Here is a 21,594-nt window from a genome sequence, read left to right as displayed (position 1 = left end):
GAAACTTTCTGTATAGGCGCATATTTTCATCTACTCTTTTAAAGATGAAGGAAGTCAGATGGAAATGCTAGAATCAATGCTTGCTGACTCTTAATACATCACCCTGTCAATTCACTATAAGTCCAGGAACATTAAAAGTGCCAGTTAGCTTTAAAATTCCAATGTTGGGGTTGAGGGCATAAAACTCAGTGGTAAAGTGTATGTTGAGCATATGTGTGCAGCCCTGAGATGGATCCCCAGCACAAATAGGAAAACGAACAAATACACAAATAGATGGGCTCCAGTCTTGTCTACTACCTAGGTCCTTGATGTGATTTTTATCCAATGCTTTGGAACACATTTTGGGTTTTATCTGACATTTGGACACCTTTGTATTTGTCTAGACATCCCTTCACAGCCCAAAATGAAAACAAGTGACATCCTTCGAGTAAATCTCAAATCTACTGGCTGCAATATGATCCCTTGACATTATTATTATTATTATTATGAATTTTTTTGAAAGTAGTTCTCCAACTTTATTTGACACTCCAGCTTAGTTCTCATCCACATTGACTGTAGATTTTTGAATGTGGTAACAGGTACGTAAGTTACCAATGCGTAGAGCTTGTTTGGTGAGTCCTCGTCCTCATTACGTTTTCTGGAAAATGTACACGGATACGGTATGGAACATTCCTTATTCCTTTGGCCCAGATGGCTTTATTGAGCCTGGTATCAATGTGCACATCTGGAATCTCCATCTCCTTCATGGCAAATTTCTGGATTTCTTTGAGTGCCCTAGGGGCACGCTTCTTGAAGCCCACTTCATGGATGCGCTTGTGAATGTTGATGGTGTATTCTCGGGTCACCACCTCGTTGATGGCAGAATGGCGCTTCTTCTTCTTCTTGTCACCCTTCTTTGTGGGAGCCGTTCTGCCAGGCCCAAGTTGGAAAGGTTATTTTGGTTTTTTGAGACAGGGTTTCTCTGTGTAGCTTTGCGCCTTTCCTGGAACTCACTCTGTAGCCCAGGCTGGCCTCAAACTTACAGAGATCCACCTGCCTCTGCCTCCCGAGTGCTGGGGTTAAAGGCGTGCGCCGCCGCCGCCGCCGCCGCCACCACCACCCGGCTAATCCCTTGACATGAATACTTTAGAAAGGATTCTATTGAGGGTCCATTCATGTGGAGTGAACCAGCCCTTGTCACAGGCTCAGAACACTAAGGAAATACATGCTGTGTAAACGAGTTGGCTGTAACAAATCAACCTAACTTGACCTCTATCAAATTCAAAGAGTGCCCGAGCCAGCTGTGGTGACATGTGTGCTTCACAACTCTAAGTGCAGGGACTGCCTGTGGCCCTCAGGTAGTGGCCAAGAAGGCAAGGCCTTTGGAAGTCAGACCCCAGCACTGTCCTGCAGGATTTCCATATGTCCTTCCTCAGTGCTCCGGGCTTCCTCGATGATTTCTTATCCAGCCTCATAATCTTTAGACAGGCCTGTCTTCATGTTGTCCTTTTGTGGGTACCTGAGTACTGGCAAGTTAGACCAAAGAATATGAGCGTTGGAAGGCAGCAAAAACGGACCTTGGCCAACAATCTCCTTATTTGTTAGTATGTTGAAGAATAAGATTAGGTCTACCCTGGCGATTTCAGGATTCTGGTCTCTTAAATTCCAATCCATGCTAGTCCTGGTACAGGAGGGGCTCATGCTGATGAGTCTTGGCTGATTATAAGCAGTGACAATTGTTCTCAGAGTCATCCGAATGATTCTCTTTGGCTTTGACTCCTGAGCTGGTATTCTCAAGCCTGGCTTGGGCAACTACCAGTCTGTTTTTAGTAGTTAATGTCCCCCTCCAACTGACTTCTTTCACATGTGTGTGTACGTGTGTGTGTGAGGTGTGTGTGTAGTACATACATGTGTGAGAGCATGTAGATGCTGATGTTGGATGTATTCCTCTATTGATCTCCACTTTATTTTTGAAGCAAGGTCTCTAACTATGAGCTCCAGGGATCTGCCTACCTCTGCCCCTCCTGCAACCTCTGGCATCACTGATGTGCTGTGGTGCAGGTGTTTAATGTGGGGTGTAGGGATCCAAACTCGGGTCATGACGCTCATGTGGGAAGTACTTTACTGACAGCTGTCTCCCCTACCCATCTCCCCCACCCATCTCCCCCACCCATCTCCCCCACCCATCCCCCCACCCATCTCCCCCACCCATCTCCCCACCCATCTCCCCCACCCATCTCCCCCACCATCTCCCCCCCATCTCCCCCACCCATCTCCCCCACCCATCTCCTCCACCCATCTCCCCCACCCATCTCCTGCTGATTGGGACGAGCTTTAGATCGAACTCTCCAAGCACTGGCTGAGATGCTCCCGTTCCTCCTTAGTCCTACCCTAGCCATCTGCTTCAGTTTCTTTCCCCTCCTGTTGGAGGTGTGGGCAGTTGAGTGACACACAGCAAATCCAGGGACTAGTTTCAGCCTCTATGAAGGAACAGCTTTCCCATACTTCCTCCATCTGTGTTGAAAGCACAAAAGCAGCACTTGGTATAAAAACTAAGTGCATTCTCCCATTCTCTCCTCCTTGCCGATGTCACACTGATTTTTGTTGTTGTTGTTTGGTTCCTTGGTTGAATGTTCCTTCCACTTCCAGAGCAAGAATCCTGTTCCCTCTCTGAACGCAAACCCTGCCATTCCCTCGGCATCACTTCTCCCCAAAGTTTCCGCTTCCTCGTCGCACCTTTCAGTGACACTGTAGTTCTCAGTGTCTGTAACATTTAGCTTACATTTTTCAAACACACTGCAAAATAATACAGAAAGACATCCTAAAATTTTGTATATGTACCCCATTTTTCAAAGACAATGAAACAATGTCATGTGCAAGAACTATGCTTTAACTGGGTGTGCTGGTGCACGCCTTTAATCCTAGCACCCAGGAGGCAGAGGCAGAGAGGCAGAGGCAGAGGCAGAGGCAGAGGCAGAGGCAGAGGCAGGGCCAGGGGCAGAGGCAGAGGCAGAGGCAGAGGTAGGCAGATCTCTATGAGTTCAAGGCCAGCCTGCTTTACATGGTGAGACAGTGAGTTCCAGGACAGCCAGAGCTATATAGTGAGGCCCTTTCTTGAAAAACAACAACAACAACAACAACACACACACACACACACAGATTTTCATTTTATCAGCCAAGTTTTCATAATAGTACTGGGCACACCAAGTGGTAGCAAACACCCGAACTCTAATTTCACCTAATTTGTAACAAGCTGAAAAGTAATCACATGTGTACTCTATATGGGAGCACATGCACTTTCATCACCAATGCTTAATTAGGGTCAAGAAGACAAGATAGAGGAGGTGGTGCTGACTGATGGGTGTTAGGCACTGACGATGATCTGGGTTCTGGGTGAGGTACCAGGTCTGCAGAGATTAGGACAGTACAGGCCTGCTCTACAGGAGCATGCAGTCTGGAAAGAGAGAGTCTGTGAGCACATAGATTCAACAGTGACAAAGTAGGGCATTCTAAGCACAGGAAGGCATAAGAGAACAGAGGGGACTGGGCATAGTGTGTGTGGACTGGTAGCAGTTTACGAGAAGGATGGGCCGTATGGAGGCAGTTGGAAGTTTAGTAATAAAACAGGTAGCCTATCAATGCTGTCTGACAGGTCTGTCTCTGTGCTGGCCTGTTGTGGGGCATTCGACTACACTGTGAACCCCAAGTTTGCTTTTGCATTAATTAAATAAAATCAACCTTGGGTCAGAAGGCTGAGTTAACAGCTAGTTGACAGAAAGTAATCGTAGAGAGTCACTGGGTGTCTGTAAGACAACAGAGAAACACACAGGAAGTAGTTGGGAGGGACTTAGTCTAACATGAGCTCTTTTGTTTTGGTGGCATGGGAGGATGCTGTCTTTCAGAGACACCAGCAAAAAGAGGTTGGCTAGTTGCTATTCAGCTTCTCTGAGCTAGCAGGTTTTCACCCCAGACCTTGACTCCCAAGTCTTATTGATAAATAGAATGATAGAGATTTAATTAAAAGCTTTATTTGGCAGCAGTGACATACCTGATGCCTTTGGGGACAGAATTCCCAGCAGGCTGTGGCCTGAGCAGCTAGGCTGCCTCCAGAGAAGCAGGCAGGCAGACTGAAGTTTCTTGGCCCTGCCCAGTCCCACCCAGGCAGCAGCCACATTTATAAAATAATCACACAGAGGCTTAATATTAATTACAAACTGTTTGGCCTATGGCTCAGGCTTATTGCTACCTAGCTCTAACATCTTAAATTAACCCATTTCTATTAATCTCTGTATCGCCACATATCTCATGGCTTTACCTGTGTTCTATTACATCTTGCTCCTTGGCAGCAGCTCATAGCATCTCCCCTGACTCCGCCTTTCTTCTTCCTGTTGTCTCTCTTAGATTTCCCAACTGGCTGTTTGTCTTGCCATAGGTCAAAGAAGCTTCTTTATTAAACAATGCTAGCAACACATATTCACTGCGCACAGAAAGACCATCCCACACCACAGGCCAGTAACTGGGGAGCTGCATTTCCTGGCTAAAACAGCAGCAGATTTAAAGCACAGTTTCTGTGCTGATGGAAAAACAACATTCGGTATCCAATGCATGGCAAGACCACAACAACAGAGAGTTCACATCAGTAGGCCGCCACTGCTTGATGCTTTCAGGACTCTGGAAAGTGGGCTTGTGCATGGAAATTGCAAGAGGGTCCCAAACCCTCTGCTGATGGTGCTGTTGCTGCAGACAAACTGAGAAGTCAGCAGATTTGGTGAGACACTTGGGAAGTCCTTAACAAGAGAGTTTAATAATATTAAAAAGAAAAGTCTTTCCCATGTTAAGAATTGGAAATATTTCAATGCTTGGAGTTAGGACTCTGTATAGTGCTACTATGAATGACTTGCAAATGGAAAAAATAAATGAGGAGATAAACCATTTAGCTGGGATTGACATAACGCTGACTGTAATTACTATCAGTTTGGTACTTCATATTTTATCCTTTAAAAAGTGGTTTGATAACTGTGCCAAATATGAAAATTCGACTGGTAAGATACAAGCCATATAAAGACTTACTATTGATAAGATACAAGACATAGAAAAACTTACTAATGAAAAAAATAAAAATTTGACTGTAAGATACAAGTCCTTAAAGGACTTACTATTAATAAGATACAAGTTTTAGAAAGACTTACTACTGGTAATATACAAGCCTTAGAAAGACTAACTAATGAAAATAAAAAAATAACCAGACACAGAGGAATTTAGAGCAGAACCTACCACACCATCACCTTATAAAACTAAAAAAGAGCAGCCTAAGGCTATTAGAAAACTAACCTTAAGTTATCCAGTTACCATACAAGAATGACCACCAGATGGCATCCTCAACACTATGCAGAAGTTAACTGGGATCCTGTAGAAATATTAGATTTGAAGGGATTTAAGGAAGCAGACATTTCATATGGAAAGAATTCACATATTGTGAAGCAGATGTTAAATTCATGGGCAACTCAGAACAGAATTATTCTATAAGACTGGAAAGATCTAGCTACAGCAATATTGGAAGCTGGTTCTCAGTTACAATGGAAAATATGGTGGAGAGAGGAAGCTAGGGTCATAGAACAATGAAGTAGGGCTAGAGGTATTGAAATTTCTCAGGATCAACTCAGTGAAAGCGAGTATGCTGATTTGCAAAGACAGTTCACATTTGATGATCACACCTGGGCTCTATGCTGTATAGAAGTTTTGAAGACTTGGGACAGGGTTGAAGAATCAGGAAAGAGGAATGAGTCATTTACTAAAATTATAAAAGGTCCAAAACAAGCCTTTACTGATTTTTTTTTTACAAATATTGACTTTAGCTATAAATAGAATGATATCAGATCCAGAAGTTAGACAAATATTAATTGAATATTTGGTTCTTGAAATGCTAATTTAGAATGCAAAAAGATGATTAGGCCTTTAAAGTCAAGATCAGCACCCATAGGTGAATGGATCCGAAATACAACTGATATTGGATCTCACACTTATGATGATACGTGGATAGAAGCAATTTTTTTAATTAAAAAAAATGTCAGATATTTTAAAATTGTGGTAGCAAGGTCATTTGAAGAGGGATTATAGACAAGGTGTTCCTATAAACACTGTTTTTCTAGAGATAACTAAACAGAAGATCCCAGCCTTCTGGACTATGCAGAAGGTGGGGCAAAGGCTGGAATTAGACTAATGTATGTAGATCAACAAGAGGTAGGCAAGGTAACCCTTTACCATTGGGAAATGCCTTGAGGGTCCTCCTGCAGGCTCCGATATAAAATTTGGTTCAATCATTCCCTATCAACATTGGAGAAACTCATCCACAGAGCAATTAAAAGAGTTAATACCTGTTGTTAAAAAACATACTGCTCTGAATGTAGTCAAGGATAGAACAGCTTCAATAGATACAACAAAAAAATTCAGGAGAGACCAGAAGGTAAGTATTTTGGCAAACTTCTTTAAATGACCAGAGACCAAAGCTAAAAATACATGTAAATGGCATTGAAATTGAGGCTTTAGTGAATACAGGTGCAGATGTAACAACAATTTCACCAAAATCTTGGCATCCAAATTGGCCTCTTCAGGAGGTAAATGTTCAACTTCTAGTGATTGGAACTTTATCTCAGGTAAAACGATGTGGAAAATGAGTCAAGTGTATAGGGTTAGAAGGACAGAGAGAAAAATTAAAACCATCTGTGGCTAACATAGCAATGAATTTATGGGGACATGATTTGTTGCAGCAATGGAATACCCAGATTAACATTCCTCCAATCTCAGAACAACCCATAAAATTAAGAATACTTCTGAGAGAAATATTAAAAGATATTCTCAAAAGCAGTCACAGACTGTTCAGGTTGTAAATAAACAGGGCACAACAGCTGTTGATCTTTCAAAAATACCAACAGCCCTACCCTTAAAATGGTTAACTGACAAACCTATGTGTGGACCAATGGCCTTTGACACCAGAAAAATGACAGGTACTAAAAAAGCTGATTTAAGAGCAGCTAGATGCTCAGCATATTGAGGAATCAACCTGTTCTTGGAATTATCTTATATTTATTATTCAAAATAAATCTGGAAAATGGAGAATATTAACAGATTTAAGAGCCATGAATCAGGTGACTCAGCCAATGGGCTCTTTACAGGTTAGAATCCCCTTGCCTTCTTTATTACCTAAGGGATGGTATATTATAATGATTGATTTAAAGGTTGCTTTTTACTATACTTTTACAAGAACAGGATGGAGAAAAATTTGCCTTCACAGTGCCCACTTTTAATAATTCCCAACCTGTTAAATATCCCTGGAAAGTTCTACAAGAAACATTAAACAGCTCTCTCTCTCTCTCTCTCTCTCTCTCTCTCTCTCTCTCTCTCTCTCTCTCTGTTTTTATATATATATTGGTATATATATATATATATATATATATATATATATATATATATATGTGTATATTGGTTTTTCAAGACAGGGTTTCTCTGTGTAGCTTTGGAGCCTGTCCTGGAGCTCACTCTGTAGCCCAGGCTGGCCTCAAACTCACAGAGATCCGCCTGCCTCTGACTCCCAAGTGCTGGGATTAAAGGTGTGCGCCACAACCACACAACTTTATGTCAATATTTTGTACAATAGCCATTAGAATTAATTCATAAACAGTTTCCTCAATCTATGGGTCTATCAGGCCTTCTAGCACAAGGAAATAATGAAATTGATCAGCTATTGGTAGGAGATATATTAGAAGCTTCAGAATATTTTAGGAAATACCACGTTAACAGCAAAAATTTAAAGAAAGATCTTTTTTTTTAATCACTTGGCAAAAAGCCAAGGAAATTATAAGAAAATGTTCTATTTGTTCTTTGTATAACAAAACTCTATTACTTTCAGGAAGTAGCCCAAAAGGTACTCAAAGAAATGTAATTTAGCAAATGGATGTGTTTCATTTTACAGAGTTTAGAAAATTAAAGTATGTACACCATACCACAGATACATATTCAGGATTTCAATGGGCAACTGCTTTAAGTTCTGAAAAGGTTGATTCTGTAATTACATATTTATTAGAAATCATGGACATTATGGGGATACCTGTACAAATTAAGACTGACAAAGATCCAGCATATGTCTCTAGTAAAATGAAACAATTTTTTTACACATTACAACATAAAGCATATTACAGGTATACTACATAATCCTACAGGACAAAAAGTTATCGAAAGATCTAACTACACTTTAAAATATATGCTTAATAAAGAGAAAGGGGTAATAAAGACCTCCAGAGAATGATTACAAAATGCTCTATTACCATTCAATTTTTTAAATGCTAATGAAAAAGGATTAATGACTGCCGAGAGACAATGGATAATAGAAAAAAATGCTAAATTAAATCAGCTTATATATTTTAAAGATGTGTTAACCTCAGAATGGAAACCAGGTTATGTGTTACATTGTGGAGGAAGTTTTGCTTTTGTTTCTTCAGGAGAAGAAAAGCTATGGATACCATCAAGATTGATATAGATTAGATTCGAACAGGAGAGACCTCTTGATTAAGAAAGGTAATAGTTCATCAAACAACTTGGGTATTCAATCCAAACTAATTTATAAGACTAACAATTAATTTTTTATCATTAAAAGATAATACTTTTGCTGTTGCCAAAAAACATTTTGTCTTAACAAAGATATAACTCGCCAAAAAAGGAACTCTCCAAAGTTAGGGCTGGGGTCATTTTTTTTTTCTTTCCAGGAGAATAAAAAGTATCCATCTAAGGAATCTGAAGACCACTGGACAAATGAGACATCTGAAGAAGAAAGAAGAATAATCCAGAGAAAATTTTCCCCCCAAAAAAGAGTAAAATTGTCCTAATGGTACAGCACATTTCCAACAGGATAAATCTCCCCAAATATTTGTTTCTGCTGCTCTCTACAGACATAAAAGGCAAATGATCTTTTTGTGGTCTCAATTCAATTAAAAATCAAAGCTGGCTTTGGAGTTGGAGTGTGGCTCTCTCCTTCTCTAACCTCAAGCATGTTTGTTAAAGGAAAACCCAAAATCTCTGTCTCATGTCAGAAGAGCCACCTGGTATGGCACAGATAAGAACCAAAATTTAGGCACTATTCTATTGTCAATAATCTCATAATTCTTTGGTTTCATTTTGACTCTTTAAAACTTTTCTTAAGGTATAAACATTATCTCTAAATTTATAAGAATATATATATATTCAAACTTTCTGTCATGATATTTCTGGTCATGTAGAGAACTAACTAATTCTAAAAATAGGCTTCAATGACTTTGAAGTCTCCAAAAAGATGATGGAGCCCCACAATGACAATTCCACCTGGATTTTGGTAATGCCATTAAGCTAACAAACACCACCCAAAGATAATTTTCAGACTACAAACTGCTCAGAACAACTTAAAAGCCTCACAGACTACTCTAGCCAGTACTTCAGATAAGCCCTGCAGTTTCCCATCACGCACAGACTGAACAACAAATGTTACAGCTAGTTTTTCCAGGACTTGGACATTATCTCAATTTTCTCAGGATCCCCTAAAGATGCTCTCATCCCCCAGACAACAGGAAGTAATTTTAAGAACATGAACGTGGAGTAGATGGATTTTGGTCCTGTGTGGGTTATGGATGTTTGTCATCATTTAGGGCAGTTAGTTGCAAATTGTTACTGGTCATGGTAAGGGAGGAAACTAAGCAAGGGAGGTTGGATTCAAGGATCTTTTTCTGAAAAGAAAAAGGAGGATATAAGAATGATAGGATAAAAGGGTAGATTATTGAATCTACTTTAAACTAAAAAGCAACTATTTGTGGTGATATATTATTTACCCTAATAAAAATTTCCCTGAAAATCAGAGAACAGAACAAGCCACTAGATTAAATATAGAGGTCAGGCAGTGGTGGCACACACCTCTAGTCCTAGCCACCCTGGACTACATGAGAGTGAATCAGTCTAGGAGAGAAACAGAGCCAGGCAGTGGAGTCACACACCTTTAATCCCAGTACTAGAGATCTCATGCCTTTGCTTGGGAAGCACACACGCCTTTAATCCCAACACCAAGAAGGAAGTGATGGCTGGGCAGAGAAAGGTATAAAAGGTGTGAGGAGACAGGAACTGAAGCTTTTTCAGGCTGAGGAGTCCTAGAGGTAAGACGTGGCAGTGGCTTGTTCCTTTGTCTCTCTGATCTTTCAGCCTTTACCCCAATATCTGGCTCTGTTTTTTTTTTTTTTAATTAAAAGACCTATTCAGTTTCGAGCTACACAGAACACTCTCAGAGATGCCAGCAAAGTTCACCTAGTTGCTCCTCAACCTCTCTGAGCTAGCAAGTTTTCACCCCAGCCTTTGACTCTTGAGTCTTATTGATAAATAGAATGATAGAGATTTAATACAAGCTTTATTTGGCAGCAGTGACATAGCTGGTGAGTTCTGGCCAGGTCATGGCCTGAGCGGCTAGGCTGTTGCCAGAGAAGCAGTCCAGTTATTGAGGAACCACATTTGCTGTCTAAAACAGCAGCGAATTAAAGCACAGCCTCTGTGCAGATGGAAAAACAGCACAGGCTATTCTCTCCACCCTGTCTCCCTCTTTCTCTAGCCTTGAACTTCCCATCTTCTATCTCCTTTCCCGAGTGCTGGCATAACATCAGGTTCATATATCTCTTGGGCATTTGAACCTTGCCAGTTGGCTTAAGAAAATGAATTTTAGTTTAAATTAATTTAAATTTAAATGATGCTTCTGGTTCCTCTTCAGTCCCATCCTATATGATTTGGTTCTGCTTCTTTTCTTGGCAGGAGTGTGGGCAGGTTCTTAGGGAAAGAGCTAATGAAAATGCACACAGGCTATGGTTAGATAGGCAAGTCCACGGCAGCAGAGTCCAGTTATGAACAGAATCACATGGGTTATTCTACCTTCATTCCCTATGTGTGATTAGGATGGGTCTGTGAGATGAAAAGATTGCCTGTTGTCTTAAGAGTTTTTATTGCTGTGAAGAGACATGACAACTCTTATAAATGAAGACATTTAATTGGAGTGGCTTGCTTACAGTTTCAGAGGTTCAGTCCATTATCATCATGGCAGGGAGCATGGTGCTGGAGAAACAACTTAGAGTCCCATATCTTGCAGGAAACAGGAAGTCAACTGAAACACTGGGTGGTATCCTGAGCATAGGAAACCTCAAAGCCTGTCCCCACAGTGACAGACTTCCTCCAACAAGGCCACACCTCCTAATAGTGCCACTCCCTATGAGATTATGAGGGGCAGTTACATTTAACCTACCACACGTGTGGTGACTTTGGTTTCTCACATCAGTTTCTGAGTCAATAAAATGGCAATAATAATGTTCTGTCACATGTTTGGGGGATTAAATAGAATGCTATGTGTATATATATATATATATATATATATGTATATATATATATATTTATACTATATATATATAGTTTCTGTAAACATTGAATTGCCCAGGAAAGTAACATCCATGTAATTTAGAACATAATTTACATTATTCATTATTTCTAGATGGTACCTCCATGGTAGTGGCATCCATATTTGAATCTCCATAGCCAACCAGTATGAGTAGCTATTGGTGAAATTATTATGGCCACTCCACATAGTTAAAAGAATATTTATTTAATGGCATAACTCACAAATTAAAGGATAGGTAGGTTGCAGGGTCTGGGGAAGGTGTATCACAGTCCAGTGGTGGTCTCTGGAGCTCTACACCGTTCAGCGTCCCGGCACCGAGAGCGATCGCCCATCCAGCTCTCGGGTCTCCAGGCGCCTCCCCTGGCCCTGCCTTGTAGGCGTGACAGTTGCCAGAGTCTCAATGGGGGTTGGAACTTCCAGATCCAAGCAGGAATGGCTACCCACTACATCTCCCCCTTTTTGTCTAAATAAGAAGGTTCTAAACTAATACAAGACTATATACAAAGGAATGGTTATCAAATATTGTCCAGGAATAATGAGGGATAATGACCTAGATAAAATGGAACTACAACCAATGCAAACAATATCAAGCAAGAAACACATACTAAAATCCAGAGAAGTATAGAGCATAGGTAAATGGCATGTTATAAAGATCATTCCAAAAAGTGTCCTATCCTAAAGAACCTGAATCTAATACTTAGTATGTTCTATCTAAGATATTATATATACTAAGTTGTAACTATAACTAAAAAAAATGACGGAGAGACTTTAGGCCTGTGAGCTAAAGACAGATGTCCCAACTTTACAAACTTTACAAAGGAACATTAGATGACTGTCCAGGCTGTCAGCTGTCTCTGTCTACCCTGTAAGACTCCCACAGTTGCTTATATCCTTCTCCCATTTCTCAGGTAATATTATATCCTTCTGAGGTCTTTGATGTGGTTAAAGACTAGATAGTTGTAATTTCCTCAGTTATGATAAAAGATAAGTTAGATATAAAACTTTAAACTCACAAATATAAGATAGATAGGATATCTTCTTTAATATTGTAACTGTAATTCTTGCTCGATAATTGTTTTGTTATATGTAATTTTACCATGTTAAAGTTAAAACCTTCCTTTAAAAAAAAAGAAAAGGGGAAGTGCTGTGGATATCACTCTATATAAATAAAACACTGATGGCCAGTGACCAGACAGGAAGTATAGGCGGGACAAGGAGAGAGGAGAATTGGGGAACAGGAAGAAGGAGAGAGAGACATTGCAGCCACCGCCAGGACAAGCAACATGTAAAGACACCGGTAAGCCACAAGGGATGTGGCAACGTATAGATTTATAAAAATGGGTTAATTTAAGATATAAGAACAGTTAGCAAGAAGCCTGCCACAGCCATACAGTTTTTAAATAATATAAGCGCCTGAGTGATTATTTTATGTGTGGATTGTGGGACTGCAGGGCTTGGTGGAACCTGGAGAGAAGCCCTCCAGCAACAAGTAGCTATTGCATTTATTTTGACACTACAGCTGAGTGTAGCTACTACATACTTATGTATAGAACTGGGTGTTCTTACAACTTATCTTTCTGTTAATCTTTCTCTTATAGACTGGGCTCTCTGTAGCTGTATCTTCATTTTGTGTAGCAGCAGTTCATATTACTATAAATGTCATTTCAGAGTACTAAAGGATCCTTATTCATTATTCCAAGGTAGTCTAGTTCTGAGGTTGAGAACAACTTTTCTAGGCTGATATGGTCCCTGTCATCATTATCTGCAGCAATCTCTGAACTCCATCAATACACTCTATTTCTGTGAAAAGCACAAATTGTGACTTCTTATAGCCTAAGGTAGGCAACACTTCTGTGGTAGAAAGGAAAAGTCATTGGACTTCACAGCCAACCTAGATGGCCTAGAAAGTTTTCCCTATAATATTCTGGCCCAGGTGTGAACTATGGGTCCTTTTCTTGTTCTCCAGAAGAACACTAGACCATCGATACAAGCCTTACTAACAGTACAGGGAAGCAATGTGGAAAATGAGCATCAGGGACTGAGATGAACTAGTTTCTACAAGGGACTCACAGTCATGGAGAGTCCCTGTGAGGAGTTCTTCTTAGATTAGGTTTTCTCTGCATGCTGCTGCATCTATTGGGCCTCTACTATGCAAAGCACCCTGTGCAGCTTGAGGTCCCAACAAAAAGAAAGAATTGAGGAGAGAGAATTGTTTGTTCATGCTCAGTCATCTAAGCTCTGCCTCTTCTTCCTTCCCAAGGATGGGCTTTTCTACAGATGACAGACATCAGGAAGTCTTGGTTCCTTTTTATCACATAGGTGTAGTCAGAAGGTTTCTCTGGTCCTGCCTGCCCAGTTGCAATCCAGACAAATCTCTCTCACCTGATGTCCTGTGGCTGCTCGAACCCAAGTAAACACACAGAGGCTTATATTATATACAAACTATATGGCCGATGGCTTTAGCTGCTTGCCAGCTAGCTCTTTCATTTTAAATCAACCCATTTCTATAAATCTACATGTTACTCATCTGCTGACATCTTATTGCTCCTTCAGCAATGGGCTTGAGTCTCCCCAGACTCTGCCTTTCTCTTTCCTGTCCCTCTCCTTGGATTTCCCACCTGCCTCTAAGTTGCCTTACCATAGGCCAAAGCAGCTTATTTATTAACCAATGGGAACAACACACATTCACAGCATACAGAAAGACATCCCCCAGCACATAGGGGGTCTTCCAGAGTGTCCAGCCATTTCCATGAAACAGCTTCCAGAGAAAGACACCTTAAAGCCAGCACTTTTTCAGAAGAGCAACTGACTTACTAGCCTGACAAAGTACCAGTTTCCAACAGAGTAATAAACCTCATCAAGAGCATAGCTGGGAAGATGTGCATTGGCATTAAGGAGTTGAAAGATTTCTTTCTCTGTATCTCAGGCAGATAAACAGTATGTCTCCCTGGACCTGGTGAACACCTTGATTTTAGTATTTAGGGGGCTGAAGCAGGAAGATTACAAGTTTGAAACAAGGCTTGCCTCTAAGACAAGTTTGACACTGAGTTCAAGGCCAGCCTGGGCTACATCAAAAGACCCTATCTCAAAACAAGCCATCAGACTTTCCAACAGATAGGGCATCCCTTCTGGTTAATTGATGTCAGTGGCAGCACCCTTTCTAATTGGTTGATGCCTGTAGTGGCATCCCTTCTGATTGGTTGATTCCTGTGGAAAACTGATTGACAAATGATTTCAGAATTGTGCCTATGCAGTAACCATAACTCCATCACCTGAAGTATACCAGGTAACCGAGGATTTCCTTGGTAGCCAATGGATTAGTGTTCAGTGAATTTTTTTTTTAAGTTGGTTAGTTTGTTTTGAGGTACCTGGCCATTGAGCATAGATGTCTTCAGCAGCTCTATGACCAGCTTATGAATCTGGCTTGTATGTATTTAGAATGAAAAAAAAAAAACTTTTAAAAGGGCCAGAGTGCTGTGGAACAATCTTTCTGTACACTGTGAATATGCATTACTCTCATTGGTTGATAAAGATGCTGATTGACCTATAGCAAGGCAGGATAGAGTTAGGCGGGGCAATCAAACTGAGGATGCTGGGATCAGGAAGGGAGGGGTGAGAGAGTCTCTGATAGACACAGAGAGAGCAAGGTGGGCACTCTGCTGAGAAAAGGTACCGAGCCTAGATAAGAAATATGGGTTATTTTAAGTAAGAGTTAGCTAGTAACAAGCCTGAGCCATCGGCCAAGTGTTTATAATTGATCTTAAGTTTCAGAGTCAGTTATTTGGGAAGCAGGTGCTGGTTATTCAGGAGTAGGCAGTTGGGACAGGATAACTCCGACTACACAAGAGATGGCAGTCATACTTACGTCCTGGAACTTAGGAGAGCCGAGTAGGAGGAGTGCTGAGAACTGCTGGAGGGTTCAAAGCCAGCCTCAGTTACAGAGGGAGACCCTGTTTTAAAAATACTGAAAATTAAAAATGGGTCTCTTGAAAGTCTGAATGGGGCATGCAGCTTGCAAGTAGGATGCTTGCCTGGCCTGGGCAAAGCCTGGAGTAAGATCCAGAAGACCACCAAAGCAAAAAAAGAAACAAAAACGCGTGCGGATGTAAATAACAAAAATTAAAATGATTTTGAAACTTGGGTAGGAAAAAGATTTTGGACCGTCTCAAATAATAATAATTTAATCTCTGAAAATAAATGCCTTTGGCTTACACACAAGTCAAGTACCTAAGACATGGTGAATTATGTTTTCACTGTAATGAATACGTAGAGTTATTTAACAATTCACAGCATTCAAGTTGCTGTCATATGCTCCCCTATTTTTTTTTCTAGAGCTGGGCATGGAACCCAGGCCTTTGAGTGGCATGCTGGGCAAGTGTTCTACTGTTAAGCTACATCCCCAGACCCATGCTTTCACATACATTTAAACTTACTATTATCATAGTCTGCAGAAGGGCAGTAGAATATACCAATTAAAAAAGTGTGGGTGACTCGAGCCAGATTGAGGTGTGTGTGTGTGTGTGTGTGTGTGTGTGTGTGTGTGTGTGTGTATAAAAATTCCAGTCTTCCTATTTAGCAATCTTGAGCAGAATTCTTAAACTCTCTGTTCCACAACTTCATTCCACAGGAGGGTGTTTATTTTGCCTAATTTGTAGAGCTGTTGAATTGGTGCCATAAAATACTTTGACCACTAAACATTTCTAAGCTGCTCTTCCTGTTCCTGTCACAGCATGCTGAGGAGTCATGGCTATTTGAAGGGGTTGATGGTGAATAGAAAAACCAAGGAAGGTGAACCTTGCCACTGAAACCATCTCCAGGCAAGATTACAGTTTGTTAAGGTGAGCGAGGTCTTCTCACACATGCCCATGGGAGGCTAGTTCCCAAGTCAGGCTGGTCTCTGCTTCTATAAGTAAATAAAGGTTATAAAAATGAACTTAGATGTACAACCCTAACTCCTTCAGTATGCTCTCCACATTAAGACCATAGAACAGGTATTCGGTCACAGTGTTAGTATGGAAGGTAGGATTGTGGGCCTCTGTGTTTGGGCGTATATGCATTTGTATATCCTCTGAACTTTGCAAATGTGCCCAATTTGGAACAAAATTCCACTTGAGAATAGAGAAGAAAAGCAAAAGGCCAACATAGTTCCGATAAAAGTGTCAATGGAGCCAAGAAGCTGTGTGAAGCACAATCGTTAGGAAGATTTAAAAACTAACTGTTCATCCCAGAAGGGTTGTGGTACTCTAATTAAAGCAAGACAAATGGGCCCATCTCTGGCGTCAAGAATTTGGTAGGTCAGCCGGGCGTAGGTGGCGCACGCCTTTAATCCCAGCACTCGGGAGGCGGAGGCAGGCGGATCTCTGTGAGTTCGAGACCAGCCTGGGCTACCAAGTGAGCTCCAGGAAAGGCGCAAAGCTACACAGAGAAACCCTGTCTTGAAAAACCAAAAAAAAAAAAAAAAAGAATTTGGTAGGTCATATAGAAATTAAGCGAATGCTGGTGGGTGGCACAGGCATGGCACGGGGATTACCCCCAGGCAGCCTGTGCTCCTGACAACCCAAGGGAATGGTCTCCAGTTCTTTGGCTGCTAAAGAAACGCTAAGAATTTTTTTCCCCACAAGAGGGCGATAAGTGCACAATGTTTCACAAGAGCGTGTAGGCCAAGCGGCTTCAAGACTTTCCGGTCCCCACCCAGGACCTAAGAATGAGAAGTTGCACCCGGGAGACCGAAGCAAGGACCCACGCCCACCCACTCAGGCGCTCACTCCCACGGGAGGAACCGGTTTATGGAGTCTATCAAAAAGCATGCTCGTTGTTCGTCCTTATGTCTACCATAGCTGTGCACATCAGATCAAATATGAGGCGTTAGAGGAGCCTAGCATTTTCTTCTGTGAGTTAACTCTGGAAACCAACGGACATTCCTTCAAGCATATCACTCTCCACCTGCATATATTCCAGAATATATACTTCAAAGCAGTCCAAGATTGCAAACCGCGGGTGGCACATAGGTCAGGGGGCGGGGAGAAGGGGGATTTTCATTTGAAAAGAGATATATTTGCATCCCTACGTATGCCTACTTTGTTTGCAGACACTTCTGAATATTTGGGGTTCTGCCCTTTCGCATCTTCTGGGGGCCTTTCGGAGTCCTCCAATGAAGCACTCCAGTTCTGGTTCAGTGGGGGTCGCCCGGGCTGCAGCTGTTTTGATTGGGTGTTGGGATGCCAGTTGCTGGGAGGGCAGGCCCCAGGGGGGTTGAGGCAAGCCCTGGAGAGTGGTTCTGGGTTTTTTGGTAGAAGAACCCTCCAGGCATCTGCCGGCGCTTCCTCATGGGTGAGCGCGGAGTGCAGAGCGCCCCCTTCCCCCGCCCTCCTCCCCGGCCTTCGCCCGAGCATGGATTGACCGGTTCTAGCTTGGGAGACCTAATGGTCTCCTTTGACAGAACTTCCAGGTCTGGTTATCACCTGACAACACTTAGCGTCAGCAAAGAGACCCTTGCATGCACGCCTCCCACTCCCCCCACCCCCCCACCCCGCCCCAGTACCCGCGCGCTTCCGAGAGCGGGCTTGGCCAGCCTGGGGACGTTCCTGTGTCTTCCTCGTATTTCCATGTCGCCACTATCTCTACCCCTTTTGTTAACAATGACTTAAAACCAATCTTTCTCTTCTTATTCAGCCGGAACAGGCCTCAGAGAAGTGGAGGGGTTCAAATCTTCCAAACGGTTCGATAAACAGGTTCCGAAGAGACTTTTTCTTGTTTAGTATATGGGATTTTTTGTTTGTTTGTTTGTTTTGCCCGAAACACACATAATTCCCCTTTCTCCCCTCCCTCTGTCTGTAGCAATAGCCCTTCTATAGCACCCTGGAGCATCCCGACTTTTGACACTAAAATAACTCGGGCAGAGCCGTTGGCGTCTTTGACGAGACTACATACAGTTAGCTGAGGTTTCACTCGCCTTCACCCGGTGTGTCACGGGGGATTTAAGGGATGGTTCCTTTCTCTTAAAGCAGACGTATCAATAGCGCGTGGCACCCTGCCTCAAAGGTCAAGGAAGAATGCGGAGCCCAGTGGATCCCGCAAGCCACGGATTCCAGGAGCAGGCTGCAACAGGAATCTAGACCCCCAAGCGCCACTGTCCTCCAGGCTCAAAGTCCAGGGGGCAGATCATCTTCCTCAACGCGGCCCTGTGAACCTTTCCAGAAACCTCGGAGTTGTCAAAAGCTTTCATTTATTTTTAATTAAAATGCAAATCATTTGCTTTCAAGCACAGCCTTGCCCCCTCCCCCCAATGTATACATATAGAAACATAGTGTGGGATGAGCAGTGGCCGTCGCCTAGCTTCCACTTTTTGGGAAAGCCAGGCTTTATTGGGAACTGTGCATTGAGCTGGGAGGCCCGGGGAGGTTACCCCAAGGAAAACCAAGTCCCGAGTCCCAAGAGCATTTGAAAGCAGTAAACACTGAGCCCACCAGACAGTTGCCTGGCAGGACCCCAGCCAGAGTGGACGAGTGGAGGGCAGGGCGATCTCTACCCTAAGGAGCCGAGCAGCTCACTCTCCAGGGATGCTGGGGGCAGATCCTCCACAACACCTGGCTAGAGGCACCGGCCTTTCTTCAGAGGCCGGCAGACTGAGTCCGGAAAACATGCTGCTGCCGCTGCCGCTGAAAGATTTGGGCACCCGGATTCACCCCTCAGGAATCAAGAACACAGGTCCCATAATTTTTTTATTGTTAGAATTAAGAATCATACTATTTTAAGTCTACAACGTGAACGACAGTTATAGAATCAACGGATGAGACTTCTTCATTTCAAACCCAGCCTTGCAACTACAGAACACGTTAAACTGGAGTTGACCTACACTGATCTCTGTCTTGCTGTCTGTCTGTCTGTCTCTCTCTGTGTGTGTGTCTGTCTCTGTCTCTATCTCTCTGTCTCCCCCACACACTGTGTGTGTGTGTGTGTGTGTGTGTGTGTGTGTGTGTGTGTGTGTCCTTTTGTCTTTCTCACTCGGGTCTCTTTTTTACATCTCCTCCCCAACACCAAATACTAAATTCTCAATAGAAAAATGATTTTTTCCCTAAAACTACCAGTTCTTTCCCGATGACAGTGTCTACTAGGATAGCTACTTCTTGAGTAGTTAACTTAGAAAACCAGTAGCTTAGTTTTCTCAGTTCCTACCTAGTCCCCGAGAACGCTCTTCCCGGAGGACCTGAGCAGATGGCTGGAGGCCCTAGATTCGGGTTGCAGGCTGATCTTGTGTTACCGGGGAAATGCTGGATCCGAGTGGGAGCAGTTTGTGAGGAAGCCAGAGGCATCGAAATTCCAGCGCCAGAATCGGAGTCCTTGGCGGCACCGCTGCCACGGTGGCTCCGAAGCCTCCCTGCGAATTTGGCTGGCTGCTCGCCTCGGGTTTAGGCGCAGAGGCGGGCGAGGGGGGGGGAGGGCGGAGGGGGGGGTGGAAGTGCAGAGAGTCCCCACTGCAGCTCCCCTCCGAAGCTGGAGGCTGGCAGCCCCTTAGCATGCCTCCCATCCCTGCAGAACGCTGCCTTTCCTAGGTCAGATCCTAAAGTCTATGAAACGATGGTGTGAACCAAGTCTTGAAGTTAATAAAGGTGGGACAGATAGAGGAAGACAAATATCAGTCCCTCGACTCACAGTGAATGAAAGGAGCAAAAGGTGATTAACCTCTCGGCTTTGCTCTCACATTTCAAACTGGACCCCAGGTTGACACCTGTACAAGACTAAGCTTAGGAAAGAAGGGTACAGGGATGATTAGGGCCTCCTGCTTGAACTAACAAAGGCGCCTTGACGTTCAAGCTCCCTGGTGTAGCTCAATTTTTATTCTTGGGTGGTTTGTTGTGTCTATTTCTCTTTTCTCAGCCTTAAATTTGGGCTCAATAATCTCATGCAGATCTGTGTGGTGGCACCCCCCCCCCAGACACTGGTGCATTAACTGCCTTGTTCTTCAAGATCGACCCAAGGGCTTTTCTCCTCGCTTAGGTCAACCCTGACCAGAACTTAAAGGTCAGCCACAAGGAGCAAAGCCCCTTTGACCATGGCTCCTAATCCCAGCCTACAATTCCCGGCATCTCCAGCTTCCTCAACAGCTCGGGGCTGAGAGTTGGACCAGACATTCTGGAGGTATTCCTGTATCTAAAGTTGTCGCTTGAATTTTAGTGATTCTGCCTCGTGTGAATCCAACTAACAAAAACAGAGAGAGATTTATTATTATTATTATTATTATTATTATTATTCACCTCATTCTTCTTAGGTTTAGACTCCACGCAAGAGAAAATTATTCCCATTGAGCTGATTTCGTTCCCAGAGCAATGAGACCCCCCCCATAAGTGATAACGATGTGTGTGTGAGGGGGGCAGGAATGAAAATAAACATGGAGAAGAAACAGAAAAGAGAACGAGGTGGAAAGATGGGCCAGGATGACTCTTAGGCCTGAGAGGGGATTAAGGACATCTATAGGCTTAAGGAGCAACAAATTAATTTACACAATTCTGGAAGAGCCCAGATGGTCTTTAATTAATCCCTTCAAAAGAAGGAACCCGGCCTGGGATGCGCCCGCTGCCTGCTCCATTAGCTCCGTTTCGCGAGGGTCCAGACACCATTCGAGGTGAGGCGCCGAGAGCTGGTGGGGGAAGTGGAAGAGGATGACGCGAGCTGGTGTGGGCGGAAGGGACGAACTTAAACTGCTTTTCCATAAAAGGGCTGGCTTTTCATTATTCCTCTCTTTAAAAAGTAATACCCTCTTCGTCCCTGCTCCCTCCTCCCCTTTTCCATTTTATTTTGCACAATTAATTGAGCCCGGCCGCTGGCCCGGGGGCTGGAACCACTCTTCTCGCCAGGTCCCTCCCCTCTTGGCTCCGCCCAAGGGACGCTGGGGCGGGGACTAGGAGGGCGCGGCCTTACGGCTCCCTAGCTCTAGCCAATCAGAGGATGTGGCGCTCTCCGGTGGGCGTGCCCCGGGAGCAAGGCCCGGCCGAAGCGCAGCGCTATTGGAGGCGGTGGTTACGCCCCAGACCTGCGCCCCGGCTCCTCAGCCCCGCCCCAGCGAGCCGCCCCGGAGTGACGTCCCCGAAAGTTCTCATTTTGTCCCCCCACCGCCCCCTCCCTTGCGTCCCCCCAGCTAAAGAGCGGCAGGGAGGGGTGCAAATGTTTTA

The 21,594-nt window shown here is 43.3% G+C and overlaps 1 pseudogene; it reads right to left on the bottom strand.

Annotated features, from left to right (window-relative positions):
- Window positions 1-483: 483 nt before the first annotated feature.
- On the bottom strand, window positions 484-21,522 carry LOC121832540 (large ribosomal subunit protein eL31 pseudogene; annotated as a pseudogene).
- Window positions 21,523-21,594: the final 72 nt, after the last annotated feature.

This window comes from Peromyscus maniculatus, chromosome 10 (assembly GCF_049852395.1).
Source record: "Peromyscus maniculatus bairdii isolate BWxNUB_F1_BW_parent chromosome 10, HU_Pman_BW_mat_3.1, whole genome shotgun sequence".
Taxonomy (NCBI): Eukaryota; Metazoa; Chordata; class Mammalia; order Rodentia; family Cricetidae; genus Peromyscus; species Peromyscus maniculatus.
Note: the sequence above shows the minus strand (reverse complement) of the source record. Positions and strands in the feature narration are given on the sequence as shown.